Source organism: Elaeis guineensis, chromosome 3 (genome assembly GCF_000442705.2).
Source record: "Elaeis guineensis isolate ETL-2024a chromosome 3, EG11, whole genome shotgun sequence".
NCBI lineage: Eukaryota > Viridiplantae > Streptophyta > Magnoliopsida > Arecales > Arecaceae > Elaeis > Elaeis guineensis.
Window position 1 is genome coordinate 112,371,736 of NC_025995.2, and position 25,007 is coordinate 112,396,742.

Here is a 25,007-nt window from a genome sequence, read left to right on the forward strand (position 1 = left end):
AAGGCCTCGACCAATGTGGCTGGATAACTTGCTGACTTAGCTTCGACTAAGAGCGACAAAACGCCAAGACGACCCCGACGGACGACCTCGACGGACAACTCTAACGGACGACCGACGGACGACTCCGATGGATGACCCCGATGGACGACTCTGATGGATGACCGATAGATGACTCCAACGGACGACCCTGACGGACGACTCCGACCGACGACCGACGGACGATCCCAATGGACGACAATTCGACAACCGAGACTTTCGAGAGTTCTGTGCGAGATTTCACATCACGCACAGACTGACCTCGATCGGACATTCACAGTCTAACGACGAGATCGAAGTAACCAACCGAACCATTCTGCATGGACTGAAGATCCGACTGAACGAAACCAAAGGCCTCTGGGTCGGGGAATTGAATTCTGTCTTGTGGGCGTACCGAACGACACCCCGAGTCCCGACCGAGGAATCTCCTTTCAGCTTGGCCTATGGGACGGAGGCGATGATCCCGCTCGAAATCGGCCTACCATCGACTAGAGTCGAGCAGTACTGCGAGCCGGGCAACTCCGAGTATCGAAGAGCCGACTTGGACCTCCTACCCGAACTTCGACACGAGGCTCAACTCCGCATGGTTTTCTACCGACAAAGAGTGGCCCGATATTATAATGCTAAGGTTAAGCCGAAGTTTTTCAGACCCGAAGATCTGATCTTAAGGAAGGCAGAAGTTTCGAATCCTCTAGACCAAGAAAAATTATCTCCGAACTGGGAAGGACCCTATAAGATAGCAGACACCTACAGGCCGGGAGCCTACCGACTGGAGACTCTAGAAGGAATGGCCATTCCCCGGACTTAGAATGCCGACAACCTAAGATTGTACTACTAGTGAACCCTGTGTGCCCTTGTTCGGAATACAAACTCAGTCTCAAAACTCCAGAGTCTAGAATCTTAGCTCTCCAATTGTGGATCGGCGCTCACCAGTAGTACGAGTCCCGACGCCCCGACTTGGGCCCAACGTTCCATTGAGAATCTGCGGTCCGATCGCCGACGACACGTCGGACTCTTACGAGAACCGATATATCTACGTTGGTGGAAGGCCGGCGATGAAACCCTCCTAAGTTGAAGCCACACTCCTTCCACGGTCAACTCTCGAGCAAGACGACTGGCTGACTTGCCGACTTGGCTCCGACCAAGAAAAGCAGAACACCAACGCGACCAACATCGTTGGTCGCGTTCGCGACATACCGACCAGGTTACGATCGATCAAAGGGTATTCGGCTTACCACCGTTTATCACACGTCGCGACGTATATGCCCGATAAAGAACCGGGCAACGGATGACCGACTTGTCATCACCGAATGCATCGGATACTATTCGACTATCAGACTCTGCGGGATGATCGGGTCAAAGAGCTACGCCCGAAGGTCGGACGACACCCGACTCGACAAACACGCTCGACTCAGGTCTGGGCAATGGACGCTCGACTTAGACTCTCGACTGTTGGGTCGTACGACAGTCAGGATGCTGATCTATAATCGAAGCTCGCTCTGCCTTTACCGTGGCGCGCGCTACCGACTATCCTGGCTAACTACCCGGGATCTTACCGAACGTCCTAACAAGGTACGTCGGGCCTACGACTTATATGCTAGGGGGTGTTTCGGCGAAGCATACATTCCAAGATATACTTCAGGATACATAAAGGAAAAGAAAGTTGAAAAAGTTCTCAATTTCATTCAAGTATAAACTGAGTTTACAAAATTGGGCCGAAGCCCGATTACAAGTACGCTAAATAAGAGCAAAAACAAAAGATGCTCCGACTACTCATCGGAGTCAGCTTCTTCTACCGGGAGAAGTTCGGGGGCGATCGGAGTGGCCGCTCGGATCGGAGTAGCATCGGGGGTCGGAGCTGCCTCACCTTCAGTAACCTGATCCAGAACGGCTTCCTCCATGGCAGTACGATCTCCCGACGCTGGTTCGGCCACCTCTCCTGTAACCTGGCCCTCCGACCCTGGGGGAACGATGCTGCTGAGGTCAAGCTCTGGATACAGACCCTGGACTGCGTCATGGACGTCCTCGTACCCCACTTGGTACGAGGCGAAATCGCTGTCGAGGAGCTCCTCCCGATATTCGTTGGAGCCGCGGAAGTCCTCCACCGCCCGACTCATTGCCTCTTTCGCCGACTCTGCCTCCGCCCTCGCTATGTCTACATCAGCTTGAGCGGTGGACAAGTTCTCCTCAGCCTTAGCGAGATTCTCCAGACTCACCCGGAGTTGCTCGCGCTCGCCTTTGAGCTCACCGACGCAACCATCCCGCTCACGCCGTAGTCGGTGAGCGGTACGGGACTTTCGTTTGGCTTCCTCGCGAGCCGACTGTAGTTCGGCCCCCGAGGCAGCCAGGGCATCGGTAAGGCGGGAGATCTCCTCCTCGAGTCGGGCCTCACGGTCGACCGTCTGCTTCAGCTGCTCGACCATTGTCGTCTTCTCGGCCTCGGCGGCCTCGGCCCTATTCTTCCAGGCTGTCCGAAAATCGTCGAACCTCCGATATCCGACCTCCAGCTCGGACATGTTGTAGATCAACTGCAAATAACAGGTCGATCGTTAGAAGACCGAACTAATAGAAGACAACGATGAAAATGAAAAGTGAAGGAGAGAAGCTCACTTGGATCATGGTCGGGTAGAAGGAAGAAAGCATGTCGGACACCCGTCGATTCTTCATGATCTCCCGGTCGGCCGGGAGGATGGTCGCCTGACATAACATCCTGGCCAAATCATGGTTGGCCAGGACCGACGCTCCTTCGAGAAGTTGGACGTCGGATGATGCGGCACGGTCGGCCGACCTTCTGTCGTCGCCTGGTGCCATCGGGGCCTTCCCTCGTTCGGCCGTCCAGGCCCTGAAGTCAGAAAAAGACGGGAGGCTCGAGCTCGACTGGGTCCCTCCCGAAACCGCGACGGCAGCCGACGCAGGTCGTTCGGGCTCGCGTATTTCGGCCCGAACCTCTTCTGTGGGCTGTGCAGTCGGCACATCTTCGACTGCTCCTTCGGCCGCCCGTTCCTCGAATGGTGCTTCGGGAGGCATCGTCGGCACCGACAGTGCAATAACCGGCTCATGGCCCGATGCACGTTCGGAGTCGGGCTGCGCTCCCATCGTCGCAAGGTCGGTCGGCGATGCTGTCTGAGGCCTCTTAGGAGGCCACGAGGGCCCGGCCCCAGTAGCCGACCTCTTTCTCGCTGCATGTTGCCGAATGTCGGCATCCGTCAGCCTCACCCTCGGCGGCATGCTTGCAATTTTAACAGAAGATCAGCACCAGTCCAAAGACGGAGGAAAAAATACAAAAATGACAGACCGAGATGTACCTAAACGAGGAATCGAGCTTAGGCCGACGTCGTACAGAGCTTGCTTGGTGACGAGCTTCCTCTGCTTCGGCACCGAGATATCCTTCAGTCGGTGGAAATCCTCTCGGTCTCCGTCCTCCACCCGACTGTTCTCATTTGGCTGAGTCCAGGGGTCCCCCCAGCGGGAAGGGAACCCCCAAGGAAGCGGAGAAGAAGCAAAGAAAAACTGGTTCTTCCATCCGTGTATTGAAAAACCATCACCCTCGGGCTTTAGGGTGGGGTCGGAGAACAAAGAATGCTTGAAAGAGGGAGATACGAGGATTGATCGGCAAAAGCCGACACAACAAGGCAAAACTGACTACCAGCCGGACTGAGTTCGGCGCCAGTTGCGCCAGACAAAGTCCGTAATAGTCCAAGATGTTCCGGACAAACTCCGAAATTGAAAAATGAAGACCGGTCCGGAGGTCCTCGACATAGAAGGCCACCTGGCTCGGGGGCGGGTTGTTAACCCGACCCTTAGCCCCAGGGACAAAGAGCTCGAACTGCTCCAGGATACTGTATTGCTCCCTGAGCCGTTCAATGTTTGCCCCCGAAAGTGAAGAAACCTCCACCTCCGGGGTCGACCGTGAGTCGTCGGTTGGGTTTCCCGACTGACTTCCTCGTGGAGAGGTTCTGGCCATGATGCTAGAACCGAGGTCGGAGGATGAAGAAGAAGAAGAAGAAAAGAGGTCCAAAGGAAACGAAGGAAGCAAAAGATGCAAGGAGGCAAAAATCTCGAGGAAAGCTTCCCGAGGAAGGAGACAAGCACAACTACCTGGAACTTGAAACTGGGGGACTACTCGACCAGAGTCTCGGCAACAGGGCTGTGAAAAGTGGAGTTTTGGATACAGATGACCCTATATATAGTGCTCCTCGATGGCCGGGATGAGAGCACGCCCAACGAGGGTCTCCCGAATTTGAAACGTGGCAGCATCTAGACCTTCCCTCGATTCGACGCACCTGCCCCAGATCAAGCCACGTCGCCTCCATCCGCCTGAATGGGTTCGGCCCAATGGCCCCCTACCACGTGGCGAAAAAACTACGTCTCAGGATTCACTAACCGACGACGGTTTGCGTTCTCGAGGAGATGGCGGAAACGGCGGTTCCTGTTCCCAATGGGACGTCTGACACCAATGGGATGGCTGACGCCGGACCGTTCATTGGTACGGTCGTTAGAGTCGAAGCATGATGTGATGGATATCCACTCCTTTCGCCCGAAGCCGTCGCCCACGCGAAAATGCTGGCCAGCACGACATCCGACTCAGGAGTGGGGGGGGCAACTGTTGGGATATACCAACCGACCCCTTTTATGCTGACTTACCCTCGGGCCTGTCCGACCGGTGCCCGACTCTACCGATCGCACCGACCGACGATCGTCGACAATAGTCACTGACATTATCCGACCGAAGGTGTGTCGGTCGGACAGACCCATTTCGTTCCCCACTAGCCGAGCGGCGGATCCCAGATTACCGACTCACTGTCGAACGGGGGTGGCAGCCGACGTCCGACTCCCGCAATGCGCCAAACCAGCCGACGGTGTCCCCAAATCTTCACCCGACGTCCCGCGGTTAAATACCGACGTATGGTCGGTCGGCTCTCCCAAAACGCCGTACGATCACTATGAGTTGCTGTCCTGACAAGGGCATGCGACGTGGCCGCCCTGAGGACATCGTCCTGCCAAGGACATACGTCAGCCCCAGTGATTTGACAGTCCATGACGATTTGTCGGTCCGCGGCGACTCTGACAGCCTCCGACGATTTAACAACTCCCCAGCTGTCTGCACCATTAATGGCAGGACCACACCGCGTCCTACTATAAAATGGAGAAGGCAACAGTGTTGAAGAGAGATTTTTTCGAAGCTCCTGAGCTCTCTCTCTAGTTCTCTCCCGCTGAGGCTCTGATTCTTTTCTACTGTTGCCTAATCTTCTCTCTGACTTGACCGTCGGAGAGTCCCCATCGGAGATATCTCCGATCAGTGTGAATTTTTCTTGCAGATGCTCGTTTTCGACGATCAGATGACGAAGAAATTGACCGCAACACTCCTTATAGAGGCAGCGTCATCCAACTTGTAGGGAGCTTCGTACTGATCGTAATGTACATGAGTCATGGTGATTAGAACAAGAAAAATTTGAAAATGATAGAGAAGTAAATGAAGGACCCCTCACTGACGTCCAACCATCTCGAGTAAAATAGTTACTTGAAGATAAGAAAGGATAATAAAAAGATATGTAAATTTACTGTTACCACTTAGCACTAATATATATATATATATATATATATATATATATATATATATATATATATATATATAATTAAGGATACACAGGTACTATGTAAATATGCAAGCTTATACATCCTAGTCTATTGGGTAGCTGTACTAGCATGAGGAGGGAAGGACTCATTTTTATGTGATCGTGACAGCGGCGAAATTTTGTAATTTTGGAGGGCATCACAAACAGTAATTTGCCTACGGAGAGCTGTTTCATTGCTCTTATTGTTTTGTCGTATATCCTTACTGTTAAACTCTACAAGGCTGAATAACGCAAAGAGGGTCCAATTTGTCACCACTCACCACCTAATGTATCATCATACTGTAAGCTAACATTGGAAATACAGCAGCCGTCCGCCTGTTTATGAATAAAAATACAAAAGGTTATCAAATTTCTGACACGATACCCGAAGTTGAAATGCCTCGACTTCCGGCGGTACCCACGGGGAATTTTGCGCACACGATGGCAGCAGCACCCGCGGTTGCATCCGTTCACCTCTGCGGGCTGGGTTCCAGCAGTGTGGGCACGGAGATCTTTACAACAGCTGGGGAGGTGCCACCAGGCCCACCACTCGCACTCCTCCATGCTTTAAGTAGGGCTGGTGTGCCTGCCTTGCCGTCAGGCCTACTAAGATGGATAGGCCTTTCCCTGTTGGGAGTGTTTGTTTATTTCCAGGATCATCCATTAGAGGGCTCATAATGACAACAGTATCCTATTCCTCAATAATATCCACAGAAACCCAAAAAAAAAAAAGGGGCCCGAACTGGAGAGTGACAATAATGGAGATGATGCGCAATCAAATAAAAAGAGCGAAGAGTGGGGAGGAATGGTTCATTATCTGGGGATATCTGGGTCTTTGAAACCGGCGCCGTCTTTTGATGGTGTTTGAACCATGTTGGCTGGGTGGGCGCAAATAAGGACCGCACATAGGCATGAACATGGTATATATCTCCAAAGAGGTGGAAGCACCATCATATCACATGGCTTACAAAGCAATGCGAAGTGGCAGGCCTCCATGGTGTTCCTATAAATGGACTGCATTGATTAGAAGTTAGAACCAGGACTTCAAAAGAATGGACACCCGAAAGCAGTAAAGCACCAAGAGACTTTGAACCACTGTGTATAATTTTTCTGACGCGCAATTCGGTTTCAAGTTCTTTGCTTTCCTCTCGGTTGTGGCCAACTCACGTCTGCTGCTATAACAGGCATGCTTGCCCAAAAAATCTTCGATCTAGCGGGTTGCACCGCGTTTCGAATTCCACAGCCATACGTTCCCTCTTCAATTCAGCTGGCTCGCTAAGCGTCTACAGATGTCGTGGATGAAATGAGGGGATGGTGAATGAGGTGCCACCACTCCCTCCATGAAACCCGAGTCATAACTCGGCGTTCCTGGTTGTGACGGTGCGGCACGTAGGCCCACCAGACGAGGAAAGATACCGACTTCCAACTGGTACCCTCCAAATATCCCAGAGCTGAGCAGCCCACTCCAGGCATTTAGTTTGGTTCCGGCTTTAAAAATTTGATAGCAGCATCTGAAAGAAACCCTTTCTCTGAAAGGGCTTCCAATGACAACACCAGGGAAGCAAATAGAGAGGGCACCTTCTTGTCGCCCATGAATCATAGCTGGTCCGTGCTCTCTGGTGGCAGTCATTGTCAGAATCTCTTCAGCTGTAAAGGAATTGTTGGGCGGCAAGGGAATCATCATAAAGGGTTTGTCACGAGACGCTTGAGCTTCACCTCAGCTTAGAATCAATTGCAAGCCAAATAAGATGAAGCTCAGAGATACTGGATTGCAGAGGGCCCGTCAAGTGTCTTACCAGTTTACAACTTCCTCACCAGCAAATCCGAATGGCTTCCGTGGGCTACAATGCCGAAGATGTGTAATGCCAAAGATCTGTACTGAGACTTCACAGGGATGTAATGCCAAAGATGGCTCCAACAAAGATGCTTGTTGTCAAATAACATAAATATCAATGCTACAATGGGTTGAGAAAGTCGAACAAAATTAACTAAAACAAGGTTTGCATAATGACTAAGGCAACACAACTTTATCACGGTAATAGGAGGGGATACATTCACCTCCATTTTTCTCTCAGCTCCTTTTTCTCAGACAAAATCCATGCCACAAAAATAGCAGCAACCAATGCAACAATTGTGATGAGAAGAAGTGCGTAGTTAAAATCTTCTGTAAGCGAATGATACGTTCTTGACGGGGCAATCCTGGTGAAAAAAAAAAATCAACACCATAACAGAAAACAAGTGTGGTGGATTCCAATTTGGTGGGGTTTGTTACTATGCCTCGCAAGCCTTCCACTTGAAGAGAGTGTGTAATGTAGGCCCATAAACAATTCATTCATCACCATGATGAAACTTCTGTTAGCATACAGCTCGTAAATACACAAGACTGCTGCATCTCCAGTAACATGACTCCAATGAAAAAAAAAGTCTCTCTCTCCCTCCCTCCCTCACTCACCCCCCCCACCCCCCCCCCACACATTTTTTTTTCCCTTTTTATATAGAAGAATAAGGTTCAGTTCAATAGGCAGGTTCAACTGTTCAAGTATCTTATTTCAGCTGGAATCTGGATGAGCGAACTCAGTTCATATTTAAAAGATCACTAAGCAGAAGAAGGGCTAAAAGGAATCTTTTAATCATGAAATATATCAGTCCATCATCAAGCAGGTTCTTGTCTTCCAATTTCTCCTTTTTTAGGGAAAAAAAAATCCACAAGGCTGAGCACTATCTTGAGAAATTAGGATCTAAAGTCCCTAAGAAGCACATAAGATCCCTGAAAATAAAAAAACACCCACATTTCCAGCTTGATTATTCACTCCCCATCTAGCCAATAAATCTGGGGACCCATTAAAATCCTGTAGATATGGGTTACTTTCAAGCTTTAAATTGTGTCAGTGATGACAAATGCTATCCAGAAGTAGGACCAGGAACTGAGTGGTACATGAACGGCTCACTCTCGGTTCATTAAGTGTCTTGTTCAAGCATGTCTAATTAGAAATATAAGCCAAAATGCGGTCCAGGCTTCAAGGCTTGACTTATTAATGAGTCAGGCTTGAGCAGTAGTTGGCTTGTAAAACTATGTAAAGGCTTAGGCTCAGCACAAAAGAGCTTGTTTAAGTGGCTCATGAATGCCCAACTTTTAACCTGACATGAACACCATAAATTGGTGTCAAATTTTTGGACAAGATAACTATTGGGGAGGAGAGAGGGGGGTTGTGATGATACTAAAAGACCAAATACTTGCTTTGCATCTAATACCATAAATTCAATTTCCTTGTATCTTGAATAAACCTTCAAAGTCATCAAAGTTTCTCATACCTCTTTCATGTTTCTTATGGGAAAACAGTTGAATATTGAATTGTCATTACACACAATGTTGCCTATGTACACCACAAGCAATAGTCTCATCCATTATCCAGTCTGCTTCAAGTCAACTTGGATTCTTCTTTGTGTTGACTTATCCTCTTTAACCAGTTCCATCCAAATTTTCTACTCAATCTGAAGTCTCTTCTTATAGTTGCCTCCTTTCTGAAGTCTCTTCTTATAGCTGCCTCCTTTGATCTTGATTGCAATTTACCAATTATTACTTAATAATTAACTCTAAACATGTTCTATTTGTTTCACTCCTGATATCCTATAATTTTATCATTTCTCTATAACTAATCATTCTCATGCCTAAATTGTTCCTCTTGTGCGTATTTTCTATCTTTATCAGACACCACACTCACTGGACCAATGATGGCTTTTCTGCATCTTTATACATTACTCCATTAAGTCTCAATTACATGCAAGGACCATTCAATGCTATGAAAGGCATCTCCCACTCACCAGAGTAGCCTCAATTCTGGTATATGTTTCTATACTCCTAGAATCCCTTCCTACTAATATATTCAAAGCTCATCAATTTTTAAAAGGGTCAAATTTACAAATTATATACCATCAGAATTACAATATATTTTGTTCCAAATTTCAATTATTTTTGACCCTTGTGTTCTAATGCTCATCTTATTCTTATTTCATGATCAACATTGTATAACCAACAGAATAAAACATGAGATGCATATTAAAATTACATTCATCTATACCAAGCAAAAAAATATAAGGACACAAAGCTGACTGTAGGCATGCTCCAACCACAATTGGATGTCACTGGTCCTTCTCACATCCATATCCCTCAGACATGTCCAATTTGTTCAGAATATAAATCTTGAGTTCACCTTTAAGCCAACATATAATTTCTTATTTCTCATGTCATTATATCACAGATTTTCCCCAATAAAAAAAAACCACGTGCCAATTCTAACCTTGTGGAAAAATTCATTCAACTGGATAAGAAGGAAAATTACCTTAATGATTGAACTTTCCACCATAAATCTGAAATGGTTTTGGTGTCTTTTAAATAATATGTCTGATCTCCTCTCTGGTATCTTCATTATGCAATGCACGAACTAGATCCTTGTTCTTAGAAATATGAACTATTATACATCATCAAAAGAAAGGGAAAAGAAAGAAGACACTTTCCTCGATTCTTTAGCTCTCACTAGGAAAGCTGTTTAAGAAAAGCAACCTGCTTCTCCCATGATTTTCTATACTTCCATAATACTCAATACAGTCCAAACACATTAGTGTCTGCATTTCTTCTCCCATTGTGTCCTTTGATAGCCTTCATTCAACAACTTCAGGAACTATGTTGCTTATAAAATATGTTACCAATGTTGTAACATCCTCACTCCTAATGTAACTCGTATGTTATCTCTCCAGTAACCCAGTAATCCTTTTCATGGTGACCTGCAGAGGAAAATATTAATCACATGTCTTCGCTCTCCAACAATAATCCATCAGTCAAGAAAAATAGCCATTTCAATTAATTCTTAAATAGACACTATGTTTTGCCATCTCTTATGAAATTGTTGGCCATATGTTGCACCCAAAGGATCACTTGCCATAAAATTCCAGTTGAGCAGACATGTCACCTTAGTTTTGCTCTTAAGTGAAGAATGATTTAAAAGCAAAACCCATAACTAAAGACCACCAACCAGGCAACTCAAAGTACACATTTACTGTGTTAAATACAGTCAAATGCCTTTCCCTTCAGTACATAAAAGAATAAGTTGAAATTCATGAAGCAACATTCAGTTTCTTCTTAAATGTAAATATTAGAGTTATATTCCAGTCCTTTGATATCAAACTTGACAGAGAAATTTGATAAGACAAATATCATTGCTAAACTTGGCAAGCAAAATCACCATATGAGATATTTATGACATATGAAATGCAATTCTTATATTATACTAATCAATCATAATAACCAGTAAGGAAGCAAAATGTATGCAGTAAGAAAAAGGAATGTGAGAAATAGGTGACCTGAGGGATGATTGGCAGAGAATCTGTTAGTGGTATCATTGCTTCCCTTTCTGATTGTGTAGGCGTGACAGTGCGACGAGGATCAAGATAACGCTTATCCAGTGCCAAGACCTAAATTAAAAAATATTGAATTCAATATAAATTATCAAGTGGCATTTGGATATGTCACATGTCAAAAAATTAATCAATATTGTAATACACACACACACACACACACACACACACACACACATACACACACACAACACGCACGCACGCACGCATACATACATACATATATATACATACACACATACATATATATATAAATATATATACATACATATATACATGTATATATACATAAATACATGTATATATACACATATACATGTGTGTGTGTATAACTCTTTATAAGAGAGAAAGAAGCGTAGCAGAACCAAAGAGTTTAATAACCAAAAACTTCATATATATATGAAGTGACAAAAATATGTATCTATCAGAAGGCATTGCAATTTTGTACTAAGTGCAGATGTAAATAGCACTAGAAACAATTTTTGGATGCTTATCTCAATAGATATAGTCCATTTTCAATTTCTATCTGGTTAAGTTGATAGCAAGAAAGATTTATGAATAAGTTTTTTAAAAAAAATATGCACCTTACTACTCTTCTTATAGAATGCCTTGGTATTCACAGACGTGGATTCCTTCCCTCAGCCATCTAGAAGGAACACACACGAGGTTCTTGAAGACATCAATGCATTTTTTATTCTTGTCGCAGCTTTTCTCAGCCACCTAGAAGGAAAACATAAGGGTCTTTGAAGACCTTAATGCATGTTTTTATTCTTGTTGGGGCTTGTAATCTCTCCTATGAATCTTGCAAAGTGCAAACCATTGACAAACTCTTGATCAATTTGCTTGGGGAACTGCATTCAGAAGCTCTCCTCCCACATAAAAGAGTGGAGGCATGTTAAGTGATGTAGGGAAGGGGCTTTAGAAAACCTTGATTCCATAATTAATGCAGAAAAGGGTTAGGGTTTACAAATTTTAGGCTATGGGTAAATGATGTTTTGTGAGACTAGACATATGCAAATTAGGCTTGACCTGCTTGACCTAGATTTTAGATATCTATGGCAGGGGCTATTTGTTTCAGTAAGGCCGAGACTTTAAGACCCAATCTAATTTCAAGCCAAACCTAGGCTGGCTCTAACTTAAATAGGATGGCCCAACCCAACTTGATATTTTAAAATTAAAGCAAAATTTTAATATAATGATAGAGCATCCACTTTCCCTAAAACTACTCCCTATCCCTTGTTCATGGCTCATTGCCCTAGTCTGCCAACCTCCCTCAGATCTCGCCCCTTTCTACAAGCATCAACAAGTTTAGTTCATGTCAAGTTTAACCATATGCATGCCCAAATTGAACGTACATATGTTAGACTAAAACCCAAGCCCAATTACAACCCTATGCCCATACATAAGTGGACCCCAAATGACTGGATATGAAGCACCAGGTTATGATGTGGATTTGTTCAACTATTTTGGCATTTTTAGTCTAATTTTTCGAATTACTATATGCACCCAGAATATTTCCTTAAAAAAATAAGCATCATTAACAACATAACGAAAACCTAGGGACGGGTAACGGAAGATGGGTTTGGTGGAGTCACTTCTCAATTCTTTTCAACTCTTTGCATGCATGCCGGCATGCATGTCTAAAATCAGGTCAGGTTGTGGGTATCTGGGTACAGCTCAGGCTAAACCCAAACTTGGCTCAATAAGTGTTTTAGGTTTGGGTTCCAATAGGTTATTGAGCCTATTTTTTGGGCCCAAATGCAATATTTTGCATTGGGTTGAGGTCAGTTCGGCAGGTTATCAAACCCAATAGACGCCCCCAGTTATAGCTGGTTTTTAGGAAAGGGAGTATTCAAGGAGGTCAATGCTTACTCCTTTGAAGATCAGCACGCCATAAAAACCCTCCCCCTTGTTTCTCCTCTTTATCAAAATGGAGACAAGGATTTATCATTAAGTGAAAAGTACTTTAACCAATTCATATGACTAATGTTGTTTCATCTCAGTTTATATCAGCATCAACAAGTCACAAATATGATCTACATTCAATAACCTGGCCATTTTAGCTGCATAAAATGATATATTTAATGATATCGGTGGATATGGACACTTCCCCCCATCTTTACCTCACTCCCCTGCCTCCTCACCTCTCTATTATACATTTACCACAAAAACAAAGACCAAGGTACTTCCATCCCATCTTCCTCCTCTCTTTCTGTTCTTTTTCTATCCCTATGTACGCGAAGGGAAGTCATGGAGAATGTTAAAACTTGCTCCTTTTTTAACCAAAGGACTATCTCATCCCATCTTCTTCCTTTCTCTCTTTCCCATCTCTACTTAAGCAAAGAGAAGTCTCAGAGGAGGTCCACAACTTCTCCTTTTTTTATTGCAAAACCAGCACAATGAAAGAATCTTTCCCTTTGCTTGGCCTGGTTATGGAAGTGGAGATAGGGATTTAGCAATGGGTAAAGTCAAAGAGTTCTTCGATCAATTTTTATGACCAATGCTGTTCCCACCATAGTCTGTACCCGTATCAAACATCTCAACTTTTATTACCTTGTTTAACGTAATTCGATATATTTTGCTATCTGAGCCAAGATGACCTTTTCTTCTTACCTTTGCCCCCCTTTCTCTAACCTCCTCCTCTTGTCCAACAAAAGTTCAGAAATCTTGAAGTCACAGCAGATAATTTGAGGTAAAAGCGAATTTGAGTTTCAGGCCAATTATCACAATTCAGGTTATTCTTAAAACAAGTGAAGTACGCAATAGCCATGGTTATATACTTCTAACTAACCCGATCACCTATGGTACCAATAACAAGCTGCTTGGATGTTATGCCCTTGGCTGTTGCTGTAACTGCCATACCCTTCACAGAATGCGTAAAAAAATATGACTGGGATTTCACCATTACCTCTGGCCAAGAATATGAAGAAACAGGTGATGTCATGTTATGTTTGCCCAATACAAGCTTCCAAGCATCTTTGTTATCCTGAGAGAAAGTACTTATTTCATTTCCAGAAGGCTTATCTCAAATGCAGGGATATATAAATGTCAAGTCCTGAAACATAAACAGAATGGAGATGCATACGAAGAGAAAAATTTACCGCTCAGGATTGATCATATATCTCAACGACAGACAACTCATATCCGTGTGCTCTGATATTGAAGTAGTGATAGGCAACCCAGTTCTCACTTACGACCTTCAGAAATAATAATAATAATAAAAGAATAGATGAATACCTGTGCCCCTTTTTTAAATGAAATGGTTATGATGTTTGCTATAGGAAGTTGCTTACATCAGTGGTAGTGTGCTAAGGATGAAGATGGCAGAAATATTTATGACAACTGACACCACTTACAGCATGGACAGGACTCTATGCACCTTGGTGAGTCACCCGATGTAGTATGCAACCAGTGACAGCATTAATGAGATATGCAACTAACCAAGCTTCCTCTGGTGTCACAGATCCAATCTCTCCAGCAGCTTTATGAGCAACAGTGCCAACAAAAAGTATGCTTCTTGATACACATAAATTACGTCTTGATCTGCAATAACCTTTGCTTGGGTATGAACTACCTAGTAAAGCAATATAACTGAACTTAATCACTACTGGTCAACAAAAAGAGGAGAACATTGCTGGGAAAACATACCTCATTCATCTTTCTTGTTGCAGTTGCAGTGATCTTCTCAGATTTGGAAGGGAAAACAATAGACCACAACTCTATAGAGTTAAAACAGTACTCATCAGCTACATCGAGGGTGCATCCGCTCTGTAATGAGTATCCTCTAATCATGTATTTTCAGCTTCAGTATAATGCCAGTATATATTTGACATTGCATGACAAAAAATGTCAATATAATCACGAGTACTTGGGTATAAATGGGCTTGGAGATTTGCATCTATGATGAGATGAAGCCGCTGCTCGGTTGAATCTGTCAATGGCAGTGGAAGGACTTGAATTATGGAACGCGCAAGCTTTAGAGTGTTCCGCTCCTTCCCAGTGTAAGAATCAACAATAGAAAGAACACCAGGTGCATCATGACTAGGTCCACATCAGCCAACTACAAGAACAGATGGGTTCTAATGCATCACATGATGATGAGGAACCCGCCACTGATAAAGATTTAAGGCAGAAGGATTTTTGCAGGCTTCTGATCTATGAAGGGAAGGAAGAAAGAGAGACCAGACCACACGTCCATCTCCAGTATGTAGCGCCAAAAGCCTTCCAGCTCTAGTTAGAACTATAATTAGTTTTGTAAATCCATTGTGGTCTCGAGTCATCTTATTTCTCTCAGAGCTTTTAAGTCTTATTGCTTGTATAGCAGCTATCTCATCAGGGTTTGCAAGCATGAAAGTTCCTATAAGTTTCAGCACATGTCCCTTCGACAAGTAAACAAAATAGCAATTTATTGTCAGCAAATTAAATAAGCAGGGTGGAAAATATACTCCAAACTGTAGGAGTAATTTTTAACAATGTTGATGATGATCGAAGGTTTTGCCCCAATTTTCTATGCCTAGAATTCATACATTCCCAAATCCCAAGTGAGTTGCATAATTTAAGAAAACATAGCAAATTAGGCCATGCTTCCTCGAGGAAAAGCATAACTATAGATATAGTTATAAGTTTCCAAAACAGGCCACAATTATAAAATTGTTTACACAAGCACTGCTTATACAGCAACAAAATTAAAATAATAAAAAGAAACTATTTAGATCATCCCTTCCAAAACATTAAGAAAAAATAATGTTGTAAAACTTTCAATAGAACATGCTATATGGTTAATTGGAAATAAACCAAAGTTTCAAGGCCTACATAGACCTATATATCTGTATCTTTTTGTGTGCTTGTACATATGCATCCACATGTGTCTGTATGTATGTCCATAAAGAATGCTTGCAAAATTATTATCATGAAAATATAGCTTTTCACTAAAATGGGGTTCTACTGTTTGGCTGTATGCAAATGAAACCTTGTAAAAAAGGGTCTGACTCACACCATGGCTGCTTACATTTGATCATCAATATCAGTTTTGACTTGGTAAAGCATGTTTTGGCAACACATGCATAATCTATATTGTTGGCAATAATGTTCAAGACCAGGCATAATGAAATATCTAAACAATCAAGTGCTTTCGAAGCTTCAAGCTAGGTTACCACACACTGCTCTCATCACAACGAGTTTTGAGCTGACATAATTACAAAAGTGGCAAGGCTGAACAAGGATTGAACTATCATATATCATGCTCATGCTACTCAGGGACTGGCCACCCAACATACCAACACTTCGCTCCCACCGGTACAGAAAGATGCATAGGTTTCAGAAATATCCACAACCAGTACACCATGCTATCATAATTTATTCAACTATTATGGATCAATTCTAACCAGTTCATGTTATTGTGTAGACATATTTTAATAAAAATAATATTTAATTAATCTATAAATTTACTATCATTAATCTACTTAGATATTCATATTGATTATTATAATACATAAGCATTGTATAGCTGAAATATTTTGTCATGCAAACTAAAGTTAGAAGATAATGTTGATGTGATTCCACAAAAATAAGCATAAAATTCATGATAAAAGCCATAGGAGGCATGCATTGTATTCACATTTGTAACACTTTGTAGGCGTTGAACGCATACTGCCAATACTATATGAAGCTCTCATGCTAAATGTTATCTTGATGTATAACCTTTAATTTCAATAATAATCACATTTCCTTGTTCACAATATACACTTAGATTAGGCTCACAAGTCATTTCTTGAATAGAAGCAGGCTCTTTGAAGTAGTTGGACAAAAATTTTAAAAGGGAAGGTAAAAATTTGTACCACCACATATCTTTCTATCAATGTATCCTGCTTCAGCATGCATATTCTGAAACACAATGACCCAAGCAGAATTGATTGTTAAGAAGTAAGCACACACCTATGCAACATGCAGATAGCCAATAGGAACAATTCATACCAAAGATATGCTACAGTACAGTATGGATAAGGACTTCAATCCTTGGGATTAAGTGAGATTGCAGGAATGCTGAAAACATAGTTGGACTGTATATTTTATATTTTTTTATTAGAGTAATATAATATAAAATATGGAAGTCCTCCAAAAGTTAGAAAAGGCTGGTTATAAAAGGCACTTCTGATGAAAATTTTTATTTAGTTTGAGTTAGCAGTTCAAAAGATCACTGAACTATACCCTGTTACGTAACATTAGTTAGAAAAAAGTAAATGATTGTGTATTCCCCAGAGAGCATGGATTCTAAGATGAGAAACTCTTGGCACTATTTTTCCCTTAAAAAGAAGCACATTGAGACTATTTTATTTGCAGAAGAAGTATCAAAGAAGAAGAAGATTACCTTTAGCCATTCAAAGAGGTTGTGTTCCACATCTGCAACTGAGACACCTTCCTTCTCAATAGGTAGTTCAGATGTTGCTGTATCAATTACTGAAGCAAGCCCATCCTCCCTACTCCAGACAACTTCACCTTGTTGTACCAATACTAGTGAGTGATCTTCCATTACAATCAAGGCCCGAAGCCCATGTGATTTGTCCATGCGAACACAATTATTTATGAAAGCCGTCTGAACATCTCCTCTTTGGGGGTCCATCTCGATAGTTTCCTTGAGAACATTTCTTCAGTCTTTGTCAAGCGTCACCTTAAAATGAATTTTTGTTTCTTCATGCTGCACAATTGCAACAGCTTGTTGTCCTTGTGAAAGAGTGAGAGCATCACTAATGGAAGCTGGATGATTTAATTTCTCAATGACCTCCAGCCCATGAACACCCTTTACTCTTACTAAATGTATACTTGAGACAGTTCTCATGGCAAACATGCCAGTAAATTTTACAGGTAATAGTGCAGCCATCCCAGAAAAATCTTAAACAAGATCTGAAATATGTCTTATGGAAATTGATAATTCCCTATGGAAGCTTATCGAAATTAAAGTTGACCTGGTGGCATCTAATGCACTAGCATATCACTATAAACAAATGATGCTTCACCACAGAAACCACCAGGAAAAGATTCTGTGCTGTACTTTAGCAAACTGTGAGGAACCAATAAATCCTACAGCATAGATTATATTGCTGTCAACAGGCTGAAAAACCTGCTGTATCTCAAAGCTGCAATTATGGTACAAAAGTTCTGTACATTGTAAATGTTATATATAAAAAGAAGCTCTGACAGAACACAGAAAAGGAAGACTAGCAGTAAGCTAGCAAATACCTATCAATGGAAAATTCTTTTCTCCCAACAATTTTGCCATCTATGCTTGATACGGCATAAAGAGACCCCCCACTAAAAACAAGAAGCAGGTTGTCTTTTCCCACGTTGATGTTTGCCTGCAAGTTTATCCAGGTTATATCAAATTCTTTAAAATGAAACTATGTGTATCACTTATGGTTAAGGGTGTTTTTTAATGTATAGATAAATAGAGGATGCCAGATAATAATTGAACAAAAGAAAATATTTACTGCTTACCAGAACATATAACAAAGACTTTGAGGGTGTTGAAGCATAAAGAACCAAGTCCCACACCATCTTCCCATCAGAAAGATTCCATGCCCTTAATATACTACCTTCTGAAGAGAGTGCAACAACATCTGAAAGAAGTATCCATTTTGGACTCACTTTGCAGCTTGTATGCATATCTATTTGTGGATGCAATTGTGGAAAGATAAAACTGAAGTAAAAATTGTCTGAATATAATAACGAGACTGCAGTCTTTTGAGTATAATGAAAGTGAAAGTAATGATAATTTAGAATAAAACATTGCACATCTAACAAAATTTCTTCTAATTTCAAGTGAGGACACATTGAACAGAACAATAAAGGACTTCCAGGCTGGAACCAGAAATCTCACAATGAGCTAATGACTGAGTTTAATACAGAAATCTCCAGCAGCTCCCACCAGCACCGGCTCTCCCCTCTCTTCCATTCACCCTCCCCCTTTTCCTCTGCCCCCAAATGGCAACCTGTTTCTCCATACTCATTGGGTCCCCACTCTTCTCTTTATTACTGCCATTGCTGCCACTGCTGTCTCCTCCATCCCCTGCAATCTCCCTTTTTGCCTCTCCTCCTCTGGTGCTGGTCTGGTTCTATCACAGGAGAGGATTGAGTTGTCGGGAGGGGGGACGATTTTTCAAACTTTTAAGCCTGTCCGGTTCATGTGTTTAGTCCCACATTAGCTATGCACCGGGTAGATCTTGGATTACATAGAGCCAAAGAAACCAAATAATATCTGCTAGATAGCTTTTTTGGATGATGTCCTGGGTTGTTGCAAATAGTATCATAGCAGATTGAGCCTATGGACTATGGGGCACTCCAGCACATGCACATTTGACTGACCATGGGCTGAACTTAGCATTTGTGATTGCATTTTTAGTCCTTGTAAATAGATTTAAGTGGATTAGATCCTTAGCCTGGCGAGGATATCAAGACTTAGATGGGGGAAGCATGTAACGATTTGTATGGGCATGTGTTTAGTCCTGTATTGCCCATGCAAAAAAAAAAAAGGGATAATTATACCAGATCAAGAAATCTAAATAATACCTTCTACCTAGTCTTTTTAGACAAGGTCATCGGTTGTTATAGTTTCTTTTCTAGGTGCTGCAGTTTCTTAGTTGACATATTCTAGCTTGTTTGCATTTCGATACATGAGTATATCCCTAGAGGAACATTTTCATATTTATTTAAAGTTGAAATATTTAAATGTTTATTTTAGATTTAGAAAAGATTCCATTAAATAGAATAAAATCAAAAGCAGATATAAACTCACATGGTATTATATTTTACAAATAAAGGCAATCAGAAAGTGGGCCATTTCAAACTTGACAATAAGAATTGGAACCATCAACTAACAAGCATCAGATGAAATACATTGCATTCTAACTATTTTGATGAAACTAGCTCCTAAAGTTTGGCAGCAAAGTGCCTTCAATTGATTTTGAACTCAATGGTAAATAACAATTAAGAGCAGCATATATAAAGTTACTATAGGACAACCTTCAATTAAAGCCACTACGAGCCAAATACCATTAGGAGAACACCTAAAAAGTAGAATCTAGCGTGTAAAAGAGGATACTAAGACAGATCAGGAATGAACTACAAACATTCTGCTGACATGAATAATAAGGAAATTGTATCACAGTGATAGAAACGTTTCTGATTTTTATGAAGAACATGCATATAAGCCAAAGAATAAAATAAAAAAATGATATGCTCTTCCTTCAAAGCATAAAAGCAAGACAATATAATAACATGAGAAAAATTATAGTGATGAGGAAAGTAATAGGAAATTACATTTTCCAAGAGATATCCATGTGATCCACATGGTCATCTTTCCCAAGCACATGCCGCCAAACTGCATTAATGCTGAGAAAGTAACATCTGAAGAATCTTAAAAGGAAAAAAAATAAAGAGAACCCAATTGCATAAAGAAGCATTGGAAACCATTGATCATGTCTCTCTAGATAGATGTCAGTTCTCAGTTGTTTGAAAAACCTAAGCAGACTATAAAATTTAACTCACATATATCCACACTACGAAGATCAAGAGAGGAAATGACATTTCCTCTGTAAAGACCACCACCCGCTTTCTTCCTGTCTTTTGAATCGGAAAGACAGCCTGTTTCACTTTTCCAATGTATCTCTGATGCCTGCAGATGAAAAAATGAACGGCTCAGTAGACATAGAAAGTGATGACACATCAAAACCAAGTCATTCTATCTTTCTAGAGATACTGCTTATACCAAATTTTACAGTTAAATCAGATAGCATGAAACATAATATCCCATATCGCGTCTGGGTTTTTAAAAAATTAAAAATAAAAAATAAAAAAGAGTCTTGCAACCATTAGCCTGAAGTTACAAGTTAATGTATACTTGCCAAATAACCCACAAGATGCACAAGCTCTCATCAAGAAGCCAATAAATTTTCATGAAAAGGGTTCAAGAAAGGATGCTTACATCAAAAATTATAGATAACCGATTTTTGCTTAATTATTGATCCAGAATACAGAAACTCAAGCCAAGAACTATGTAAAACGAATTGGCGTACGCCCACCAAGAAGTTGAGGAACCAGAGAGCAAACAATTTTCTAAACAGAAGTTGCTTCTGGAGATGAATCAACACAGTAACTCGGATGAAAAGAGAACCGCTAAGAACAAAACATATGCCCACCTAAAAAAGAACGAAACATTGACCAGTATCCAGATGAATACAGACAAGTTTCTGAGGAGCGATTCGATTGGTCGAAAAGAGCGAATTGCTTCGGAAAACTAAACATATCCACAAGAACGACTGGAAATCTGAAAGAAAGAAAAGAAAAGATAATCCCGAGGAGGAGGAGCGAGGGGGCTGATCTACTTACCAATCTGCGAGTCCCACTTGATCCTCGTACAGCGCCGTGGAGAAATTCGAGAAGAGAAAGAAGATCGGAAACCCTAGAGAAACCCCAAACCCCCATTGCCATGGCGGTTCGAGCTAGAAGACCGGAGGATATATAAAACAAGAACACTGGAGGAGCTCTTCCCGGCGCGAGGCGGAGTCAATGAGAATTCGTGGTACACATCGCGACCGCCGGCTTCGAGAGGAAATAGACATGGGCTCGTCCGTCAATGGAGCGGCCTGGTCGGGGTATTTAAAGGCCGTTTAACTGGGCCGAACTTGAGTTTACACTGGGGTTGGATTAGGGATTGGGCTGCTCGGGATCCGTTGTATTTTTGCAGGCCGTGCCTGTATTCTTGAAAGCGAAATTCTTCTTGCACCATAAATTTGATATAGGGTGCATCATCTCATCCGATTGATCGATATAATTATTATTTTTTAATATATATTTAATATCCATAGATCAATTTTTTTATTTAAAAATTTTGTAGACGAAAATATTCTTATCCTTTAAAAAAATTATGATATTCTATGTCTATATCACGACATCCTGTGTTTATAATATGCACCGGATGTTATAATTTTTTTTTAAAAATTAAAATATTTTCATTATTCAAAATTTTCAAACAAAAAAACTGACCTACAAATATTAAATATGCATTAAAAAGTGGTTGGATAAAAATATCTCTCTCATATTACGATATCTTAGGTTATATTATGACATCCTGGGCTATATAATGTCACAGGATGTCATAATTTTTTTTAAAAGATATAGATATTTTTATCATATAAAATTTTAAATAAAAAAATTGATCTGCAGTTATTAAATATGTATGAAAAAATGATAATTATATAGATCAATTAGATAAAATGATATATTTCATATCGAATTTTCTACGTCACCTATGATGCACAGAGAATTTCTCTTCTCGAAAACATTTCAAGAACCCACTACGATCAAAGTGGGCATATCCGAGCCCATTTAATTTCCAATGCCCAGTTTTGGGCAACCAACCAAACAAGCCCATTTGATATCGCAAGCGTCCATCGAGAAGAATTCACTAATGAATGGTTGTGACATGTCATACGTCTTATACAGCGGAAGCTGATGCGCAAAAAGCCAAACGAATGATCTCATGAAAATATGATGCATAAGCCCCTTATGTTAAAAGGCAGGCGCAGGCTAGCAGCTTAACATCGTTTGCTGAAAAGAGGATCATTCACCTCCTCTTTAGTTGGAGTCTAAAATCGCAATCAATTGGCTATGAACACAAGCTTAACCACAAATGCATGCATATCCAATAGTATATGTTTATATTTACACTGCAACGGATAGGAGGTGTCACATTCTATACTGATTGCGATAATATATTCAAAATCTCGTATCTCCATGTTTTTCACTATAAATAAATCTAGCTTTTCCAGCTGTTTCATATAATATACTCTTTAAATATTCTTTTGCCACTTAATTAATAGTAAGTTTAGTGAAGAAATTCATGCTTCTTTAAATAAAGCAAGAGATGAGTAAGAGATCATGTTTTATGTTGGTGACCATATGAAGCAGTGAGCTAGAAGACTTTTTGGCGGAATACTTCAAATGCTAGAGTTCTGCAACGAGCATTATGCTGGAGAGGCATTTTATGTTGGTGACCATATGAAGCAGTGAGCTAGAAGACTTCACTGTGGAATACTTTAAATGCTAGAGTTCTGCAACGAGAATTATGCTAGAGAGGCATTTTACGTTGGTGACCATATGAAGTAGTGAGCTAGAAGACTTTTCTGTGGAATACTTCAAATGCTAGAGTTCTGCAACGAGAATTATGCTAGAGAGGCACACAACTCAGAAATCAAGCATAGGGATAAATCTCACACGTAGCATCGAAATGCTCAGAGGACAGCACGCACCACGTGACTTGGCATATTTCCTTTGCTAATATCTAAATTATTTTTGTGTTAGATCCAATCCGATATTTATCTTATATTTAGTCAGACTTATGAGAGTGAGAATGGATAGGATTGGAATGATAAGCGACCTCTATTTATCATTTGATTCAAAAAAAAATTTAAAAAAATGAATGAAAATGAGAGATCCATCTTAATCCACTAATTTGCATTCTCCCAGTCTAAGTGGGATAGATGAAGCATGTGGGGGATGAATTTTTATATTGATAAAATAACTCATCATTATTTTTTGATAAAATTCAAATATTTCTTCACTCTTTAATTAGAATGAATAATTCATAATTAAACTATAAATTAATGAGTTAATTAACATAAATTAATTAATTAGTTCATGTATAATCCATTTATAAATTCATTTGTTAAATTAAATTTAAATATTTATATATTATTTATAAATTTTTAAACTATAAAGATTATAAAGGGGTGTTTAGTTGGAGGGAGTGGAGGTCTGAAATCGGAATCGGAATGGGTGACTTTCATTCGAACCGTTTGGTTGGGAGGAGTCCCATTCCGATTATGATTCCAGGGTAAAATGGGAATGGCTCAATTTATATAGAACTCAATCCCTACTTTTCTCTATAGATTTAAATTTTCATTTCAATTTCGATTCTGATTCCGATTTCGATCACGAACCAAATGCTTTAGAGGATTTGACCATTTCGATCCCGATTTCGATTCCAAGTTATTCCGATTTCTATTTCTATTTTGATTTCGGTTATGAATCAAATACCCCCTAAGTTTACATACTTTCTTACTTCTTTAATATAATAAATATTATAAGTTGATAACAATAGTAAGAGTTCTGCTATGGTATTTATTTAAATTATTTGATAAAAAAAGTGAGAGACATTTTGATCATCTAATATGCAAGGGACTCAAAAAATTTCACTCTTAAAAATTATCTGTCGTTTAAAATAGATTATAAACTTTTCTTTTTATTAATTTCTCTGAAAAATATTTTAATAATTTATATTCTAACTTGGTCGGATCAAGTAAGAATGTTAGATTTAAAGTTAATTCAGCCCAACCTTCATTTTCTTTTACCCTCTCCCGAATCTTCATTTAAACTAAAGGGGTGTTTGGTTCGTAATCGAAATCAAAATGAGAATGAGAATCGGAATAGCTTGGAATAGGAATCGGAATGGCCAAATCCTCTGCAACGTTTGGTTCGTGATCGAAATTGAAATCGAAATTTGAATGAAAATTTGAATCCATAGAGGAGAGTAGGGATTGACTTCTATATAGATTGAACCATTTCCATTCTATCCTGAAATCAGAATCAGAATGGGACTCTTCCCAATCAAATGATTGGAATGAGAGTCATCCATTCTAATTTTGATTTCAGACCCCCACTCCTTCCAATCAAACACCTTCTAAAATCTAAAAATTAAATTGAAACTCTTAAATTGAGGTGAGTGAGACGGCATAGATGTTTGTTGGCAGCTTTCCCTGGCCCTGGGATTGAAGGCAAAAATGTGGTTCCAAAAGAGTCCCTAAAATTTGAATTTTTTATCGAATCTACCGTCCATTTCAATTTTAAATCACCCATACGGTTTCACTTATTACTGGATATTGGTGAGTAAAC

General features: G+C 40.9%; 1 pseudogene; it reads right to left on the bottom strand.

The window, feature by feature from the left end:
* Positions 1-5,822: 5,822 nt before the first annotated feature.
* Positions 5,823-21,676, bottom strand: LOC105041514 (uncharacterized; annotated as a pseudogene).
* Positions 21,677-25,007: the final 3,331 nt, after the last annotated feature.